Here is a 6,734-nt window from a genome sequence, read left to right as displayed (position 1 = left end):
TAAGACCGACGTAAGAGTTAAGACCAACTTTTTTACGCCCAGCTGGTGCACTCGGCTTCAGGTTTTCTGCCCAATTTTCACATTTTCCTGCAGCTCATCTTTCTGAAATGTTCCCCTTTTTGTTTTGCATTTTTCTTCTTCTTTTCTTCTGTTTTCTGCCTTCATCTTGCTCCAGGTCCTTTCAAAAATACCTTTCACAACAGTACCTTCCAACTGCCAGTACTTTTGCATCTTTCTTCTCTTTTCTGTACTTTTCCGCCTTCATCTTGCTGCAGGTCCTTTATAACATACATTTCAGGCCTTTTGAAATCTTCTGCAAAATTTTCAAATTTTTATGCATTGTACCTCTTCTTTCTGATTTTTTTCACTTTTTGTTTTGCATTTTTCTTCTCTTTTCTGTAGTTTTAAGCCTTCGTCCAGCTCCAGCCCCTATTTAAAATACCTTTTGGGCGCTTTGAAACTTCAGCTTATAACTTTCTACAAAATGTTCAGCTTTTTTAGCATGGTCAGCTATCCCCATTCAGGTTTTCAGCATTCTCACTGCTGTTTCGCAGGAACAGACTTTTCTAGTTATTAGGATTCCTCCGTCAGTTTGTAGCCATATAAGGCCTATCTATATATATAGGCTACTTGATTTGGCTGCAAGATTCGCTGATTTTGGGTGTCCAACATATGAAGGATTCTGATCTGTAGCAACAGTCTAGCCATTTAGCTAAGCCTTCTCCGGGAAGAGTGGATTTTTTCGAAGTCTGGAAGAGAAATTTAGGCTAGTGCTACTTGCCCCACTGCACTGGACAAGTTATTAAAACTCAAATAAAATGAAATGCAATGTTAGGCCTACTTCACGTTGTGTGTGCCACTCATTAGGCTACGTCTATCGATTTTATTTGACCGAATTCTGCATCAGTAAAACACCAAAAAAGTGGCTTCGTCTCAAGATCTCTACAGACCGGCTAATTAAATCAAGCAGCGCTGCAAGACCCAGTGAAATGTATATCCTAGCTAGCGGTTTAGGCTGAAATGAAGTATTTTCATGAACAGACAAAGTTTTGACATTTACAAAGTTGAGGCTGTGGCAATGAAGTTAAGTAACAACTTTGTTGCAGGAGCATTCTTTGTCTACGTTGCGAGCTAACAGTGTCCGGTAGGCTTCTTCGCTATAAATAATGATGTCGCTATAAATAATGATGTTAAACCGAGACCATAAGCCCTCTAAGAAAATGTAAGGTCAAAGAAACAAAAGAAAGGTTTGAGGTTACTCTGAAAATTATCAATACAATAGCTAGGCTAGGCTAATGCAATAATACAACTCCTAAATCCTTTTCTAACTAGACTCCTCTATCTTGCATAATGAAACATAACGTTTTTAAGTAGTCTAATCAATAAGCCTGCGCTTGCCATCATTATTCAAATGATGCCATTCAGGGCAGTAAATTACAAAATAGGACGCAAGTGTCTCAGAAATAATAGAGAGCTATTTGTCTTCAAGGCCAACCAATGGGAATATTGTGAATAAAAACAACACAGACACAGGCAGCAAATAAACAGGCAGATGTTATGTTAAACAGATGTTAAACAATGCCTTGCATTGTTTGAAAAAGAAGAAGCGGGAAGCCAGCTAGTATATAATAGGCAGATGTTGGATGTTGGATCATATCACACCATGGAAAACCAAAGTCGTCCCCATGTCTGGATCGTTGGCGGCTCGTTGATCTACTGGCTTGCGCGGCACGCGGAGGAGGTCGGACTGTACCCCGACCTTGCACTGGAGTGCCATATTGAATGGGTAGGGGTGAGGGGCATGAGGTGGGCAGACCTTGTGCCTAAGCTCCGTGAGAAGCGTGGCATGCTTCCCAGCCCGGACATAATGGTGCTCCACGTCGGGGGAAACGACCTCAGCCAAGTGACCGGGCTGGACCTGACGAGGCGGATGAGGCGAGACCTGGGCGCCATCATGGAGATGTTCCCAAACACTCTGCTGGTGTTTTCGGATATCCTGGAACGCTGCGTCTGGAGGTATCAGAGGAGCACCAGCGCTTCTAGTATCGACAGGGCAAGACGTCGAGTCAACGCAGCGGTGTCTAGCTTCCTGGCCGACCGTGGGATGGAGAGCATTCAACACCCCCAAATACGACACGGTTTCGTGGGGATGTACCGACCCGACGGTGTGCACCTTGATCACGTTGGAAACAATGTGTTCTTGGGAAACATCCAAGACGGTCTCCGACGACTCCTGTGCTAGCCACAGCACACACAACAACGGCTCTTTTAAGAGCCACCCATAATGTAAAAAAAAGAGCAATTAGACCGTTCAAAGTGCCGTTGTAATTTTACAACCAAGGGGTCTTACAGGGTTAAATGGTACCATCTTTACATCTTTGAAGTGTGTCATAAAAAGCGGCGTCACGTAGGCTAGGCATTGCGAGCTCAGCTCACGGTGTAGGCTATACGGTAGGCTACTCCATATAGCGAGCAACTCTACATTCATACGTCTCTGAGCTTGCTTTAAAATAACAGAACACATTAATAACATTAACATTGATAGGCTACATTTAGATGCTCTTATGAATCAAAACGTCCTACCACTTGAGAAATACGGTCCTACACATAATTAGACAAATGCAATATTAGATGTCCCATAGCCTACAACATCATAACCATCATAACCTTCCTCTTGTTGGGCAACCAACAAGTTGTTTATATCTGATTACAATTTAATAAGTTACCTAGCGCTGCATCTTCATGAGCTACATTTGGCCTCCTCCTTACCAGTATCACCTCTCCTCCATCTGAGTGATACATGTAATTTTTACAAAATTATTATCAATGGAACACAATGGTCAGAACTGCAGTCATACATTTAAATGCTTTTTGAAATATTTAAACACCAGGAGACTATGGGCAGCTGGGGCAGCCGCAAGCACAATTTCCCCAGAAATTGTATGCTCTCTAGTTATTGTTAGTTTTATCTAGGGTTCCTCCGGTAGGAGGGAACCCTATCGTTATTGGTGGTATTATTAGGGTTCCTCCGGTAGGAGGGAACCCTATTGTTATTGGTGGTATTATTATTAGGGTTCATCCGGTGGGAGGGAACCCTATTGTTATCGGTGTTGTTATTAGGGTTCCTCCGGTAGGAGGGAACCCTATTGTTATTGGTGGTGTTATCAGGGGCCAAGCAGCGAAGCTGCGAGGCACCTATTGTTATTGTTAGTATTATTATTATTATTATTATTAGAGGCCAAGCAGCGAAGGTGCGAGGCACCTATTGTTATTGTTAGTATTATTAGGGGCCAAGCAGCGAAGCTGCGAGGCACCTATTGTTAATGTTAGTATTATTAGGGGCCAAGCAGCGAAGCTGCGAGGCACCTATTGTTAATGTTAGTATTATTAGGGGCCAAGCAGCGAAGCTTATGTCCTATTTTCAAAAATTAGGTACCATTGGATTCCCTGGATCAAGCCGAGTGCAATGCACACCATGGCGTCAATTTCCGGTTATATAGATATTCCGCTATTTCCGGTTTTATCAAAAACCTCTGAAAGCATACTCCTCCTACAACTTTTGTCAAATCTTCTTCAAAATTACCAGATATGCTCTTCAGACCAAGCCGCACAAAAGTTATGGTAGAGCATTTTGATCCCCACAACCGTTTGTCCGTGAGAGCCAATCAAAATCAGCAGAATAGACACCAAACAGGAAATGAAGTCTTATCTCAGCAGTTCTTTGAGGCAGTGACACCAAATTTGATATGCCTACTCGGAACCTTATTCTGAGTATGTCCTCCAAAAATAGTGTCATGTGACTAAAAGGGGGCGTGGCCGGAAGCATAAACGTGTTTTGGCTAATAACTGTTGAAGTGTTTACCATAATAAAGTAATTTCTTTGTCGGTTGATGTCTTGTGAGATATCAAACTTGACCATTGATAATATTTCATAACAACCGAATTGACGCGGCCGCCATTTTGGATTTAATGGAAAAGTGTAAAAACTTTTTACACGCCCCAAATTGTGTCCAATGTTTCCTAAATTTGGCACAGATGATCTTCAGACCAAGCTTCACAAAGGTGTCGGGATGGATTTTCCATTTTCAAAACCGTTTGTTCGGTAGAGACGATCAAAGGCGGCGACGAAGCCGCAAAAGACACGTGAGAGCGTAACTCAGCAAACCATTTGTGCGATTGTCACCAAACTTGGGTTTCATCGTTCCCACGAGGAGCAGAGGCCTGTGGTGTTATACCAGAAAAAAAAACACTTTGAACACTCACTACTTTGGAACGCAAACAGATATTTCAACCAAACTTGGTGTGTCGCATGAGTGCAACAGGTTGTTGTAACTTAATTGTTGCGCCAGTGCTATGGAGGCCATGTCCTGCTATGGACTGCTTGGCCCCTCCATTGCTGCTTGCAGCTATATTTATTATTATTATTCTTCTTAGGACTGGGTGTCTATGGCAGCCCCCATAAGCGCTTGGTCGAAAGTTGTGAAATTTGGCACACTCATTGGGGACAGTCCCATGGTCCAATTCACAAAGTTTCATGTCCCATACTATGGCACTCTAGCGCCACCAATGGGTCAAAGTTGGAGTTGTGTTTACACACGCAACTTTTGAACCGTATGTCCTATTTTCAAAAATGAGGTACCATTGGATTCCCTGGATCAAGCCGAGTGCATTGCACACCATGGCGTCAATTTCCGGTTATATAGATTTTCCGCTATTTCCGGTTTTATCAAAAAACTCTGAAAGCCTACTCCTCCTACAATTTTTGTCAAATCTTCTTCAAAATTACCAGATATGCTCTTCAGACCAAGCCGCACAAAAGTTATGGTAGAGCATTTTGATCCTCACAACCGTTTGTCCAGTACAGCCAATGAAATTCATCAGAAAAGCCGCCAAACAGGATGTGAAGTCATGTCTCAGCAAATCTTTGAGATATCAACACGAAACTTGGTATATCGATGGAAGACACTACAACATGTTACCGTGTGCAAAGGCGACTTCATATCTCCAAAAATGATTGATATAAAGCAAATTGAACTTATCGCTAACGCTAAAATAATGCTTTACACATCAGCCAGTCAAAAACTGATACTCTGATTCAATCACAAGTTCATATGAAGACTCTTGAGAATGTTTATAACACAAATCTGTGAAACAGTTCGGGAAAGGTCGATTTTTGGTGAATATTTGAAACATGCTTGCTTGGCTAATTTCTAGCCAAATTTCCAATGAATGTCTCCCCTCCTCCTGCCCGCGCGTGCTCCACATCCTCACACACTCAGCCTTAACTTACACACGCGCGGGCTTGGCAAGACGCACACGCAACATTTCAGGAGAGTGTGGGCTGACCAAGCCCCCACTCATTCCTTAGTCTCTAGCAAAGGCCTTGTGGATCTTGTAATCTTGGATCTCTTAACAAAAGCTGATCTTTTTGGTATTGCATTTCCGATTTTGTATGCAATGGTAAAAAGTTATACAAATCCTGAAACATTGATATATATATATATGTATTTATATATATATAAATCTTTATTTCAGACGCCAAGTTCCACATAAAATAACAGACATAGAGCTATAAAAAAGAGAGTAAAACAAAAACATAAAACATAGATAATACAGTGCATAAAAAGTATGAAGACTTTTGTGCCAATGTAGTCTTAAGTTCCAAGTAATCGATAGCAGCTCTTTAGAGGGTTGACCAGAGCCTCTACTATTCAGTTCTCAGACTTGTCCAGTCAACACATGAAACTGTAGTGTGGTTTGCACGGTTAAGATTAGCAATACTTAGTTTATAATAAAGTATAGTCGTTCTTGGGGGCACCACCTCTGATTCGTGAAAGGGACAGAGGAAACCTTGTTTAATAATATTGAATAATAGCACTCGTAATAATCAGTCTAATCTTAAGTAGGGAATTCTATGAAAGTAGAGCAGATCATATAACGTGAGAGATACGCGAGTATTATACACAATGATTTATTTAAGATAATGAAATTATAGTGAACACATACCAGATAAGTTATGGGTTAGTTGGGCTAAAGCAGTACAGTAGGCCTAAATTCTAATGAGAGCGCACTACACAATGGCTGCGTAGAGCGCGTGTGGAGGGGGAGGGGAGAGAGAGAGTGAGGAAGAGGTACAGAGGAAGAGGCTTCTATAGTAACAATGGACGATCAATAGCAACTGACCTAACGATGGTCAAGTTAAATCATTTGTAAAATACAATCAAACATCGACAATTCAATCACAACATGCCAATATGTCACAAGTAAGAAATATTGCAAATCGCAGTTACTTTTGTCGGTTTGAAGAACGGAGTCAATGGTTCGTTATATCCAACGAATAGGAAACGGAATCTCTCGTCAAAGTTCCGGGCGCAAAGTGAATATGCATGTTATGAGGTAAAGGTTAGGGAGTGACGCGTTCACCCCAAGTTAATCCTACGAACAAGCGGGGGTGATTGTAAGTTCGGCGATTTTATACTCCAAAGAACAGGGGGTCATCCGTGTGAAGGTGACCTCTCTCATTGGTCAGTTACTTCCACCTGGGCATCGTCTTGAGATCTGCCCAGAGGTGTGAAGTGGCTGATAGTTTAAATTCCATTATCTCAAATGTCCATGAAATGCTTAAACTTCAGAATAGAGCAATACAACGTTCATAACTGGTTTTGTTAGTATGATACAATTATTTTGATATCAAGATTGACTGATTTAACTATATCTGAAGGGGAGTTATAATC

The sequence above is a fragment of the Hypomesus transpacificus genome, unplaced genomic scaffold (genome assembly GCF_021917145.1).
Source record: "Hypomesus transpacificus isolate Combined female unplaced genomic scaffold, fHypTra1 scaffold_137, whole genome shotgun sequence".
In the NCBI taxonomy this organism is placed as follows: Eukaryota; Metazoa; Chordata; class Actinopteri; order Osmeriformes; family Osmeridae; genus Hypomesus; species Hypomesus transpacificus.
This window is presented reverse-complemented; position numbering follows the sequence as displayed.